The following is a 15494-nucleotide window of genomic DNA, read 5'->3' as shown; positions in this document are numbered from 1 at the left end:
TTCCTTATGTTTTTATGTTTCTTCTACCTGTTTTTATCCTCCGTGACAGACTTCAGGGGCAAGTCGAAGGAATTACAAAAATTTATAAATACAATGATAGAATTCCTGAGCTGGTTTTACATATTCATGATTTTGTTTCACTGTAACTGTTGCATCACCCATTTTACTTAACAAAAGGAAGAAAGTGTCTCCAAGATGAATCTCATTGTAAAAATGGCCGGTACTCTTTTACAGGTTAAAGTATGTGTGTGTCACTAATAAGAACCATAGTCAATGACAGTTAGTTGTACCTGTTGCCGGTCACTTCACAAAACTCCTCAAATCTTAACTCAGACTAAATTCCTTCTCATAACTCTTCGCAACGAGGAGAAATTGTGTTCCAACCTATCCCTGTTGTAACTAGCCTCCGGCAACCTTGTGTAATACACATCTTAACATCATCAAGAAATTAAGCTATTCATTTCCAAGGAGCTAGTCCAGTATTCATTCGGATTAAATTAGACTAGCTGCACGTCATATGCTCTCCAAATGAAAATCGTTGTGGACAAGGCAGTTCACGTAAACTTTCAATTTTATCACTACTACCTGGCCTTCACTGTTTCAACAAAATTTTCGCATTTCTTCATATTTCGTTAGTTTACGTTTACCTTTATTAGACAAAAAGTAACTCACATACTCAAATTTCAAAGATGTTAAAACTATTACGGAACAAGTAACCGATTTCTATCGTTATTTACAATATTATTTTCATTTTTGAAACTAATTATGCGTATTTATAGTATTCAAGGGACTTACGAAATATTGAAAAATCAATATTTAGGTATAAGATGAAAAATCGGAGTCGGAAAGATTATCAATTTTCTGTAAAAACACGCATGTTGTCAAGTTGAAGGAAGAGACTGGAAGAGTACTCACTCCCCTCACATCGACGCTCGCATTTGTGCAGATGAATGTTTTCTATCTCGTAGGTCTATAATAAATGCCTCTTTAAAGGATATCTAGGTGCAAGTATTGGTTCTACCTCAGTGATTCGATAGCTCGTTCACATTCTTTTGATCATCAAAATTACTCTCAAATGTTTGACAACTCAGAATACTAGTAAATTGGGTTATCTACGTAGTTAAACTATGTAGATTATGCTACACATAATACAGTAAGATTTGGCTCACCTGAGGCGACTCTTCACTCAATCAAAAGCATATGGACAGAAGATCTATCATGCTGAAAGTGGATTACTTCATCGGGATAGAGGAAGCGAACAGATGGCAGCCTTACTTCCTGGAATTAAACAAGTACATAATTCACTGAAAAACGTTAAGTAATGCCACAATGAACATACTGTACAAATAAAATGCTAAGTATAGTAGAGGGTGGTTCGAAAGTAGATATACACCCCTGCATTGATAACCTAGTTTGTAGGTTTATTTGTTTCGGCTGTTCCGAGCTTAATAAGTGAAAGGACATTAAGAACAAATAATAAAGAAACAGTCTACCTGATGGATAACAATGAGAAATGATATAAAATGCAATGAGCTGATCAGTACGGTACTGTATACCTACTTTTGGGCCACCCTGTATAATTCATTTGCATGTTATATCCTGACCAGGATAGCAATAGTTTCTGGCGGAGGGCGCTGCTGTTGTGTTTACCTCATAGTGTATCCATCTGTTTTGAAAAGTTGCCGTTTAGATGTTAAGTAGCCTAATCTGTTTGCGCTTAATAAAGAATGCCATAAATTATATAGTTGTTATTGAATGCAGAAATGGTTCACCACTCCTGTAGTAATGCTGATGTATTGTTGATAATGACATATGCATGGAGATTACCAATTTAAGAACAATATAGCACAATTGACAATTCAGTGAGCTTCTACCGTGTATTAAGCAGATTGTATTACCGTGCTTGCATGTATTAGTCTATACCTCAAGGGCAGTGGAGCTTTAGAAATTCTTCCTCAGGCTGAAACCATGGGTCCACACACTGCTGGAAGCGATTTAAAAGGAAACCACTATAGCAGGGGGAGTTAGAGTAATAGGAATGCTTTGTGAAGCAATGAAACATTGGAGTGGAAGGCGTTCATGGAACAGATTAATATAAGTATTCAGAATTGTTCTCACCAGTTAAACGCATACAGTTATCAGCGTATGAAGAACAAAGTTTATCTAAATCGAAAACAAGAGTGCCATCAGAATGGACTTTGAGAAATTTAGAGAAAGTGGAGCACAAAGAAGTGAAGTGTTTGCTTATTGGGAGCATTTTGTCTCCACACTGGCTGCTCTTCGAGATTTAATTTGACTGAACAGAGCAAATAACTGGGACTTGCATGTGTGCAGCCTAAGAGAAAGCTGGCACTTTTTTTCTCATTTGACAGAACAAATTATGCACGGTGGTGTACTCTGTATTACCACGAATGCTTAAAACTAGAGCAAGAGCATCCTCTAATATATAATTAGTTTATGAACGGTCAGTTCACAAACAACATAGTAACAATAGATTTAGCAGTGTTGCATTGCATCAAGCACTACAGAAACAGTACAATAAGCCAGCCAAAGGATATGGAGGTATAATCGGAGTAATCAGACGAAAAGAAGCCGTGAGAACACAATCTTATCAAATATGAGAAGGAAAACATAACCTACTTTCTGAGACAGTTTTGTGGCCTTAATGTACACTCATGTCCAAAATTATTGTCGCAGGTCTATAAATATCTTGTTCTAGGAATATAAATTGATAACGAATTCGCCCGGTATTTCTTACAATGTTGGTATAATCGGCAAAGACATGTGTGTGGCAAATTTCATGTCAAAAGAGCAGTAAATAAGAACAATAAAACGAAAATAAAACTTTATGTCCATTGCGCAATCTCCCCTTTTTTCCACTTGAACAACGTGAAACAAAATTAGAAAGACAGCTTATGGGACGCATATGTCATATAGGTATTCGATTTGCAAAAAGTGTCCTTGCTGTACAGTAAAGAAAGAAAATGAGTAAATATCGTTCTTACCTAAAAAGTTGTAAATGACGATTTTCGACTATATTTAGCCTCTAAGATGTCTCTTCGATATCTAATAGTAGTCGGAAAATACCTTGAGACTACACTGGCCTTGGTACCTCTCTTCCATTGCAGAAATTTGCTAATGAAATCGTTCGCCATGGGGTCAATCCATTCTAAGTGATCAAGCATGTGCCGCTCGACTATCTACAAAAAAATCTAATTTTTTCATGAATGTTTATCTTATATAAGAGTGCTTCAAAACCACCTTAATTATTTTTTTCAACATCCCATGGCGACGCAGCGGCTGCCGCCATTTTGCGTTTTCTCGATTTCAGGTGTTTACGTTGTTTTGAATATCTCAGCATGTATTTGTCCTACCAAATTGAAAATAGCTGGACGTCTCCAACTTGTGCAGAGCTAAAACTTTGATCTCTTAACATTTTTGCCTAAAACCACTTCTGAATTTGTGTGTGCATGTAGTCCGGGGTCATAAGTTTATACATTCCCCAGTCAGTGTTTGAAGCGAGTGAGTGTTCACTGACTGGGGAATGGAGATCAAACGAAAGGACAACAGTCTGCTGCAAGAGTTGACAGTTAAAGCAAGAATAAACATGATTGAATATCATTGATATAGCAAGCAGCAAGAGCAATGATTACTTACAGACTTTCTGTCAAGTGTACATTTTGACTTTTGTCGCCTTATGCTGATAGCGGCATTCTTCATTAGTGCTGCTGTGTGTGTGATAAAACAGTGAGTCACAACTAGAGGAAAGAAACGAGCTTGAGAACCTTGATTGGACTAACAATTCATCCTACTTTATTTTACGTCACAACAACGAATTTCCAGTTGAATTTGTGAACAAAACACCTCCTAGAGTATGACATCATTCCTTAATACTTTGACACCCTTCCGCTCAAAAACACAAAACGCGCTTTGTTGTGTGTTATGGTATACTAAAGGAGTAACTATTCCCAAAATTTCAGATTTTTTTATCCAGACCCATTGGAGATGTTGGACAGTGAAATATGGCAAATTGGCATAATTCCCCAACTTTACAATATTTTTTTCAGGTCTTTGGGGGCAGCTACAGGTCTGCAAATTTTTGAGTATAAACTTATGACCCCGGACTATATGCACACACAAATTCAGACCTCTACGTCAGTTGCTTCCTCTTCCCAAACATGTCTTTAATGTCCAAAAATGTTGCTACTATAGGCCCTGATTTCACCCCTTTTAAGTGGTTTTAGTCAAAAATGTTAAGAGATCAAAGTTTTAGCTCTGCACAAGTTGGAGACGTCCAGATATTTTCAATTTGGTAGGACAAATATATGCTGAGATATTCAAAACAACGTAAACGCCTGAAATCGAGAAAACACAAAATGGCGGCAGCCGCTGCGTCGCCATGCGATGTTGAAAAAAAAAAAATGAAATTTTGAAGTATTCATATATCGACTCAACATACCTGAAAAAATTAGATTTTTTTGAAAAGGTCGAGCGGCGATTTTCCTGTTTTCTGGATCACTTAGCATGGACTGATCCCATGTTCATTGCTTACTGAGCCAGACATACCTCATAGTTTGGTACGAATTCACAAAATCACTCTTTCATAAACAGTTATCTGCTTTATGTTTTCTAAGAAAACCACGTCTGATACTAACGAAGGCTTTCCACGCTTTGTCTTCCACGGGATCCAACAGTTCTACAAACCTATCATCCAACAAGAATCTCATTTGTGACCCAATAAATATTTCTTCCTTCAGTTTTATATCGCTAACTTTAGGAAATTTAGATTTCAAATGCATGAATGCAGAATTTTTATCGAGAGCTTATATAAAATTCTTCATAAGGGCCAATTTGATATGCAATGATGGTAAGTACACTTGTTTGAGATTCCCAATGGGATGTGAAACATTTTTTTCCGCTAGAAGTACGAGTTTCACGTTTAGGTCATTGTTTCTTAATGTAGTGTGCTTTCCTATCTCTGGTGTGCTATTCACATAAGAAACCGTAGAATCTAGTGTATCCACGTTACAAGCCAAGCAGTAAACTATGACCTTTAAATCACCTCAGATATATTTTGTGTACTGGAGTTCATCTAACAGCAATTTCATATTCTCATGTGTCATGTCAGCTGGATGCTCACGGTATTGATGGTAATTCATTGCCATTATGCAGAAATACCGCCTTCAAACTAATTTTAGAGGAGTCTTATGTGAACAATCGCCATTTATATGGATGTCAAAGCCTGCAGAACTACACTAACATTTTACAAAACACATCATCCTCTGTAGAAATCACTATCGCAACTACGATACATGCATATCCTTGTAGCTTTGTGTAATGAATTCCAACCTTTGACCCTCGAATCTAGAAGTATGGCTTAGTATTCAAACAACTGTGAATCCCGAACAAAATCACTGAAATCTGCTTGAGTTATTAAGTGCGATTCTCACGAAGAAGCGTTGAATGTAGCATTCTTCCATCTTGCCTTTCTTCCATCATATGCACTATGTCAGACTCAAAGTTATCAAATAAGGTAAAGAAATCTGGACACTTTGACAAAGAATATTCGTCACTATGTAATATATGACTCATAGCAGATAGCAAATTTGAGCATGTAATGGAATGTTTATTTTTAGATGTGATTCCTGTTGGCGCAGAATGCTGCGCATATCATGGACCGAAAGGAAAAGGAATGAAGACGCACTAAAAGAAGCTAATGAAGGACGACAGATCACGAAGATAATAGGAAAGAGAAGAAACAGCATGCCTGACCATCTTATTCGTTACTCCGATTGGATCACCGTGTTGATAGAAAGGTAGAAGGAAAACCAGGAAGACGACGACCAAGGATAGAATATCTAGATGCAGTTATGAAGAAGAGATCTTATCCGATTATAAAACAGCTCTCCCAAGAGAGAGAAAAGTTTTAAAATGTCCATGTTGGCCACCAACCTATGGTTGAGGTGAGAAAGAAGAAGAAAACAAAAATAGCTGAATCATGAATGGTCTTTTTGTTCCCTCCACATAATGGGAATTCCAAAAGGCATATAGCGTGTGCTATTTTTCCACCCTGTGAGAAGCTGCACACTTCACACACAACGTATATTCGGAATATATATGTTTTATCAAAATCACCAGCTTTAGAGCCCAAGTAAAGTTCATAACAGTTTTTTTTTACAACTGGTGTAAAACTTCGCATCAGAGATTTAAAGGTTAGTTCACAAACGTAGCAAAATTTGTCCGGATGATACGAACACTTTCTTCGCATCATGAAAGCTTCTTCACAAGACGAGGAATGAAACAAAAAATACTCCACTTACACAGAAACAAAATCAGATGGGCTCATTGCACAATCAATACTAGCTGCCTGCTAAACATGTATGACATTTAGACATTTATCTACGGTGTTATTAAACCTTAGAAAGGAAGAAAACTATTAGTTTCCGCTTTTTTTATTTTTATTTTATTTTATTTTAATTATTATTATTAACGATTTGCCAGACACCTTCGTCAAATCGAATACCTATATGACATTTGAGTCCTATAAGCTATCTTTATAATTTTGTCGCCCGTTGTTAAGGTGTGGCATGGAAGGAGGGAGATTGCACAATTGTAAATATACAATTTCCACAATATTTTGCCGAAATTCAATGCCCCTTCCACCTTCCTATGGGATCGATAACGACAAACTCCCTACTACGTGAAAGCATTATCGATTCATAATACCTACATCATCCTTCTACGTTAATAACTACCTGGGCTATATCGCTCCAAACACATGTACGGCACGAAAATACGATCCCTTTCGCGCGTAAGGTTGGGGAAAAAATGTATCAAAACAAAATCTTGCCTGATAGAAAGATTCTGATTACAGTTTTGAATTTAAGACGACAAAGCGTATCAGACTAAGCATTCCCTACATTTATATTAAAAAAAAAAAAAAAAATCAGACCTACAGGTCTTTCAGCAGGACACTGAAAACCTTTGGTTTATACAATAGAATATTATGTTCTGAAGCTCAGAAAAAAAATATTAATGTATTTTAATAAAAGGCCGCCCTTCACACCAAAGGGCAACTGGAAACAAGATTTAGATTAATACAGAATAAGAGTATATATAACCTTTTACTTCGTAAATTTAGTAGAGTTGCTGTATTGTTTTAGAAATAAAGACACTGAAATAAATGACTTGATTTACTGATTGAAAGAAAAATTCTTGTGGCTCGAGTTGCCCATACCTTTCCCTCGATACACCACTATTATATATTTTAAAGGTACAATAATGAACTATAAAACACAAGAACACGTGTTACTTTTGCAACACCTTTGTTGTGGCATTTTTAAGTCTTTTGGTTCCAGCTTCAATAAGGACTTGTGCAGTTGACACGTCATCTATAAGTGGATGCTTTATTACTTTCTGAAGCCAAATGTTTCCCTCTGAAATTAATTTTTCAGCTTCACGAACTTCAACATACATGTTTTCCTCCAGTTCTTTTCTGGCACTCACTTTTGTCTTTTCCCATATGCCCACTTTCTTGCTGTTCTAAGTTTTTTTTTTTCTACCCATATCTTCACGATACTTATGTGATTCTTTGCAATACATTAACATTTCTTTAGTGATATTAACTTCATTTATATTCTTATCTACTGCGTCTTTAATCATTCGTAGCCCATTGATGGTTTCTTCATTCAGTCCTTGTCTCACGGATGGCATTATGTTCATATTTGTCTAGAAACTACGTTCAACAGATACCTGCTCGTGTACAAGGGTTAACACTGCTTTCACAAGTTTAGTAATTGTTGGATAATTTGGTTTCCTTATATTGTTCTCCAGCAGCATTACTTTGTTCCACTACACGTCAAACACTACAATAAATAATAATAATAATAATAATAAAAAAGGGCATCGCGTATACTCTGAGCACTCAAATTTGCTACTACAGCCTTGTCAATTCCCTGATTGGCCAACACATATGGCACACAAGACGCTAATCGTTTCAAAGATGACAATATCTTATCTTCCACTTACTTTGTATGTCTAACAGCAGGATACAAAATATGGCTATTTCAAAACCCGGTTGTTTAACGTCAGTCTTTGTTGAAGGTAACTTGTTACTGTTATGAAGAATTTATTTGCATTTAATGTGAATAACTGTTATTGCACTTTATCGACTTCCTTCGATGCCAACCGTGCGCCATCACCGATATCAATTTTATCTGGCAGTAGATTTTTCTTCTTTCACTTTTATATTCAGAAGATCAGATCCAATTTTTTCATTGTACCGATCAAATACTGCAACTCTTGCCATTATTCTTGAAGTAGCTCAACTAATTCATCAAGCAAAATGTGGATAAGTGGTTCCTGTTTTTGCATAATCACAAGGAATTTATCAAAGAGCCTACACTAATAAGAAAGTGTAAGTATGCCAATGCAACAGGAGATCTCAAGTTCTGACGGATTCTCTTGTAGCGTTCTGACTATAATGAAATTTGATTCTGCTTGGGAAGGAAATTAAATAAATGTTCTGTCAGTGCTGGCCACAGAGATACAATTCTAAAGCAACCAGGATTTTCACAATTTTTCTCCTTCCCATGACGCGTGGGAACCCTGCCCCTGCATATTATGTACAGCAATATTGGAAGGCAATACCAACACACCTCAATGCCTAGCCAATACTGCTGCACACACTGCTGAAAGAAAATAACACAGCTTGCGTTATAGGAAACTGGAGCATGGCAAGGTTCCTCAGCTAAGTTTCACTGGGGAAACATAAGCACATAGGAAACAAAACAAACAAAAAAAGAAGAATGACATGGGAGGTTAGGAAAAAGCAAAAAAAAAATAAAATAAATAATAATAATAATAATAATAATAATAATAATAATAATAATAGTGGGGATTAGTGACTAATCCTCTTAGCATACTGTTAATATGCAGCAATTTAAATCATTACTGGAACTGACCTTGGCTTGTATTTTTAATAATTCAATCACTGAAAAATATAGGAAATAAAGGACAAGATCGAAATATAGGACAAATATACACACATTTCTGAAATACAGGAAAAAATAGAAAAATATGACAACTGGGAGCCCTGGAGTTATCTATCACGTAGCTATACACTGACAGGCCAGTATTATGCAGAACTTATACCAAAAGTACGTGAAGTTATTAGATCAAAGACACTCGGAAAATTGCGGTATGATCTTTTGCTTGTTCTGACGTAGCCCGTTTTGCCATCGGTCAAGTAGAATTCCAAATACTGAATGCTCGCTATATTCAACTGATCTGACCCGAAGTGACTATCATCTACATAACTCTGTATCTTCATGGCCACAAATTTCTCAGTGATGAAAAACTCATGGATGATCTTGACAAATAGTTACAGAAAGCAGTAAAAAACGTCCTTCACTACAGGCGATCAACTATTACTGAAGTGATGGCAAAAGTGCGTTTACGACTATGAAAATTCGTGGAAAAGTAACGCTAGAAACACAGTTGTACGTAATTTGCAAGTAGATTGAGACACGAAACTTTTGGACGTCTTTCGTATACTGAACTAAAATTACAATGTATAAAATAGCAAGATCTCGTAGAAGTGTGTCAGTAGAATGAACCACGTACGACTATCACGATAGCCAAAGTATGGAAATCTACTGTTATTTTTCCTCTCACACTACCAACAAAGACATGAGTAAAATCTCTGCTGGGGTAAGAGAGAGGGTAATATTAAATACAAACCAAACATTATGGGCAGTTTTATATCCAATATAATTACTGATCACAATTATTTGTGTTGCTTATTGAATATCAACTATAAATTCTCTGCAGGTCTTATAAAATGACATGTTAAGGAACTGTACTTCCTTTACTAACCGAACTTCAGAAAGGATACACATTGATTTCATATATACTTATAAAAAATAAAGTTGTTTCTATTGGCTTCTTTAAAGTGTTAATTTTATTCTTATTCACTAACTTACTTAAATTAATATATCAACAACAGAAAAGAATAAATTCAACAGCTGCTCCTTCTCCACTTCGGCTATATTGCACATTTAACACGTTCGCTGCGGCAGTGTACAACTGAGTTTGGATCTCTGTACTATACGAGTCACCGTGTGAGGGTTTGTCCGTCGATGCTATTAATGTTAAAAATTTGTACAAACGAAAATACCACAGACGCACAGAGGCAACACAATGCATAAAACGGCACCGCACAGAAATGAAGTATCGTACGAGCCACCGGTGACCCGTAACGCAGAGAACGTGTTAATCTAAACGTTATCATTCGAATGTTAAGAAAGGAAAGGAAAAAAAAACACATTATTGGTCAATTTGACGGAAGTATACCTGAACAAGCTACAGACACGTCCATATACGAGTTCATAATAGTTCCTTGATTAAAAACATGTTTACAGTTACAGCTTATGAAAAAAAGGAAAATTTAATAATTAGATAAGCAACATAGAAATTACTAGCAATATGTATACGGCAACTCCATTAAAAAAAATGTAAATTCTAATTGCATTGACGATCAATACCTAAGAAATATCAACACGATATAGGATGTCAAATGGCAGTGGTAACTACAATATGCAAGTTGTTTCAGGAAATCTTGAAGAAAAATATGCTTGTATAGGACCACCACCTAAATTATTGCAACTTATCTAAACATCGAATTCCAATAAAATATCTCCTTTTCTTGATTTCATTTCGTTCATTTAAGATGCTAAAAACTATGTGTACGTACTCTGTATCAATCTCTCTGCTGTTGTGTAGCAGAATGAAGTTCTGCAGTGGGCAAAATGATGGGGAAAAAAAAAAGGAAAAAAATCAGGAAAAGTACGTCATCATTCTTTCGTATGGTATCTTTAGCGTTTCCCACACAATTGAACAATGTCAGAACAATGTGGTTCTGCGGTACGACAGCCCACTGTTACTGTTATAATTGTTATAATTCTACGTTATGCACAGAAGTTTCATCCACAAACCACATTATCAACGAAATTGGATCCGGACACACCGTCAGGTAGGTGAAATTCACAAGACCTATGCTAAACAAGATCCAGGATATGTTGGTATGTGACAATGTATTACCACAGCGTGTTATAGCCAAACTATTTAATACCAAAAAATATGCCCTTTACCCAGTATACACAGACGAAATACCAGCAAGACTGACAAGGAGGGTGTCGGAAGTGTGAATCTCAGATTTAAAAAAATGTTTGTGCAGATCGTTAGGGAGGCTCATGGAATAAAGATCGGCACAACAAATTTCGGCGGAACCCCATATTTGGGTGGTACAGTGCCCCATTTCGATTTTCGGCTTTCGTAGTAAAAATAGGCCTTTGATTTGAAAATTGACTTATTGTTGTCGACAATCGTTATCATTCGTCTTCATTTGCGTAAATATACTTCAATTGTGGGTCGAGGATCCCTGTGTGGGGGGTCCCCAGTGGCGAATCTAGAAGGTAAAAACTGGTGAAGGCCTACTCCAGGCTATGATACTATATCATGAGTTTACTTTCAAGAAGATATAAACAATAGCTTCAATTATTTTTGTCACTAAAAAAATGGGGGCTTCCTCCCGGCCCCGGGCTAGATCCGCCACTTGGGCCCCCCTCATAAGTGTGATACAGGTTGCTTATTCATTTTGACGAGCTGAATTCAAATATGTCAATTCAAAGTTTTTTGAGGAGCACATGTGCGGCATAGGTCTCTACGTAGTTTCTGTCATCTACAGGCATGAAATCTCTTTTGGCTTCAATCCATACAGTAAGTACTGATTCTGCTAAACTTTTATTTCAAGCCCTTCAGTTCTCTTTCAACTTGTGATTCAGCATCCCAAAAACTAGGTAGAGACCTGTGCCGCACATGAGCTCCACAAAGAACTTTTAATGACATATTTGAATTCAGCTCATCAAAATGAATCGGGAACATGTATCACATTTGTGAAGCGGACCCTCCCCCCCCCCCCCACACACACACCTAGGGATTCCTGACCCACAATTGTAGTATCTTGAAGCAAATGAAAACGAATGATAACGATTGTCGACAACAATAAGTCAATTTTCAAACCAAAGACCTATTTTTACTACGAAAGCCGAAAATCGAAAAGGGGCACTGCCCCATCCAAATATGGGATTCCGCCGAAATTTGTTGTGCTGATCTTTATTCTATGAGCCCCCCTAACGATCTGGACAAACATTTTTTTTAAATCTAAGATTTACACTTCGGACACCCTCCTTGTGAGACCAACCGTGTGGAACTGTACCAGGTCAAAGGCCCAAAACACCGCGGCCTTCTACCGACGCATGGTACCTGAAACTAGTATTCATGCTATTCCGTTCGAGAATATTTCTGTTAAGAATCTATATGCTAATCCCATGGATACTGTGCTTTTGGACTTCTTAAATGACTTATCACATCAGGTTAGCAGCAAACAAAATGTAGTCTGGTAAGGCTGCACGCAGGAATTGAACAACATATTCCTGGTACACCTGTAACGAAGTCTGCTGCACTGAAAACTGCCATTTTGTACAAATGGCCCATACTGGTGTTCGCTGCATCAAGCATAATCGATGGTGGCAGGGTGCAATATCTTATTCGGAAGGAACCGGATCAACCTCTGTACTGCAGAAAATGTCAAACGAACCTGGCCATGCAAATAACGAGCGTATTACGATTGTTAAAGGAGATGCAAAAACATTTTTTAGCAGTAGCACGAAACAACTACGTTATAGCTAAAACATCTGTACAAGAATGTTGAACGTTTTATTATCTACTTTCCTCCTTTGATCCGTGTATTACTGTACCGCTGCTGATACTGTAGCTACACTTTGAAGTACAATACGTATTTTTACACTTTCTCTATAGCGCTCATTTATTTATCTGAAGCGATGTGAATCACGCCACTGTGAAAATATAAAATAGGGGATCTAATATTCCAATATGACCTAAGTATTACTCACTTCTTTCCAAGGTTGTATGTTTCACCGGGGACTGAAGCTGGCATCATGTATTGGAAATACGTGATAATCGATATGCTATACAGAAGAGAAGCTGCATATTATAACGAAGATACAGCAATTTTAAAGTGTTGTATTTTAAAGAAATAAATAAAAAATGAAATGAAATCTTGAAGTTTTACGTCCCACGATTTTGCCGGCTAGGGTAAAGGAAACGGTGATGCTGAGAAATGAATGAAATGATGGAATGAAGAAAGTGGGAGGAAACGAGAGGACCCCGAGAAAACCCACTCACACGGTGTTTATCCACCACAAAGTTCACTGGCGTAAGCTGCAATCGAACCAAGGAACCCATGCACCAGAAGTGAACGCACTACCACTGAGAGACGTCCCCCTCCCTCCCATAATAATAATAATAATAATAATAATAATAATAATAAGAGAGAAAATCTATTGTATATCACGACACACAATACTACTGATTCGAATATAAATTTCTAATATACTATGCCTTGAAAAGCGCATCATCGTAGTTTATTTTTTATAATCATTTACGTAATTCTTCTTTGTTTTCACTAATACTATTCTCAGTTGGATATCTTATGCACAGTAAAAAATATTACGCTATTAAAGGATGTCTACTAAAATTCCAAAATGAAATTTCGTGACTTTTTCGTGACCGATACACCCTGTATACGCTGTCTCAAAACCAGTTTCAGAACCGTGGTCACCAACGTTCAGAAAAGAGCAATTTTCTCGGTTGAAATTAGGTGTCTCGATATCTTTGGTCTTTTACTCACCACACACAAAACATCTCTACATGTGTTTGTGATCCTCGGGTCACGGTTCGATCAAATTCTGTTCACCTATCAAGTCATCTTAAGCGCACTAATTTGTGCAGTTCATAATAAATATTCTAAGGTCGTGTCTAAGATAATTACTGCATATACAAAAGTCCTATCAGGGCAAAAAATCATCATCCTTAAACCTATTTACCAAACGAAGTGCCAATGAGAAAGAAACGTCTGTGAAGCATTAGTTAATCTCTCTGAAACTGAACTTCAGTAGTCCAAGGAGACATGCCATGATCAGTACGTTATTTTTCAGAAAAATAAAAGTGACAGACTCAAATTATAGAAACAAACAAGGAACTGATACCTAGTTGAAATGCCAAGACAGAAAAATATATAAACTGACCACAAAATAAACAAATGGTTACAAAGGTCAGGTCTGGTGAGAAGCGACGTTATAGCCTGTATTCTCAGTATCGTCAAATTAGTTGACTGACTAATTATTAAGTAGTCATAATGGTTGACACTGTACCTAAACCTTCATTAATCCCGTAAGTAGAAACCTTTTGACTTCAGTTACGTAAAGAGGCAATATACAAAAAGTTCGTGTCTTCCTCCTAGACAGGCTTTAATTCATAATTCTGATTTGTATCAATGACTTAATTAAAATACAATGAAACTTTATGTCAATAATATAAGATAGATGCATCTAACTTAGTATTTTAATTTACTACCTATATTTTCAACGACCTATCTATATTTTACTGTTTAGTTATTCTAAAAAACTATGCACATCTGAAAAAAAATCTCACCCTCAAGATTAACTGTATTTATATCTAAAGAATCATTCCTTACCTGATGTACTTCCTCAGGCATCAGAAGGCTGACGAAAGCATATACGGTACTGGCCACTTCCATGCTGCTCTGATCGTTACCAGGCCAGCTAACTAACACGACTAGGGGTAGCTTCCTTATATAGTTCGCATAATACACGTTCTGCATCCTTCCATTTAACCTCTGGCTTGACCTGGATATTTGAAAAAACATTCACTAAGTTCCCTCTTTCCATTAAACAAATAATAATAATAATAAAAATTCAGCAGAATCTCATCGCGGTATAGTTTCGTTATGGTTATTCTAATGGTAATAGAAACGTTCATACCCAAACTCACAACGGGCTGTGAATACTAAATCTCAAACACTTCTACTTCCTTCTTCATGACACTTGTGCTAATATTGACAAACTGAATAAAACTTTAAAATTATTTTCCTACACCCCGTGTAACACTCCATCCCTCTAACCTTACACTTCCTTCCTAAGAATCCCTAAAGCAGTCTTTGATGCAGTTCCTGCTACTAAATGATGGCAGATGACACCATGGGCAGATAGATGTCCAGTGGACCAATTCCCAAAGCCGTTCGGATATTTAATCACTTCTGCAGATAAGAATGTTCATCGCCGCAGACAACCACCTCCGGTTGCAATTGAGGCATGCTGTCCAGTTCTTCACTCCTGCTGACAAAAGAATGTCAATCACTGCAAACACAACCACATCCGGTAGCGCCTTTGAGGCTAAGGGGTTAGCGTAAGCGCCTTTGGCGTGGGAGACCCGGGTTCGATTCCCGGCGTAAGTTCATCTGGTTTGGATTCCACGTCTCAAACAGCCTCGCTGTTGAACGGGACGATAAACTCAAAAATAATAACTACCACCTCCGGATGAAATTGAGGCCC

General features: G+C 37.0%; 1 long non-coding RNA gene across 2 annotated transcripts in view; it reads right to left on the bottom strand.

Moving 5' to 3' along the window:
* LOC145664633 (uncharacterized) overlaps positions 1-15494 on the bottom strand; it is a 57844-nt gene that overhangs the window by 33894 nt on the left and 8456 nt on the right. For both annotated transcript variants that reach the window (XR_014127503.1, XR_014127502.1), the window contains exons 2-3: positions 14618-14789; positions 1170-1278 (exon numbers count right to left, since the gene is read on the bottom strand). This is a non-coding gene — a long non-coding RNA (uncharacterized LOC145664633). The remainder of the gene's footprint in view (positions 1-1169; positions 1279-14617; positions 14790-15494) is intronic.

This window comes from Thermobia domestica, chromosome 11, assembly GCF_964235325.1.
Source record: "Thermobia domestica chromosome 11, izTheDome1.hap1.1, whole genome shotgun sequence".
NCBI classification, from domain to species: Eukaryota; Metazoa; Arthropoda; class Insecta; order Zygentoma; family Lepismatidae; genus Thermobia; species Thermobia domestica.
This window is presented reverse-complemented; position numbering and strand designations above follow the sequence as displayed.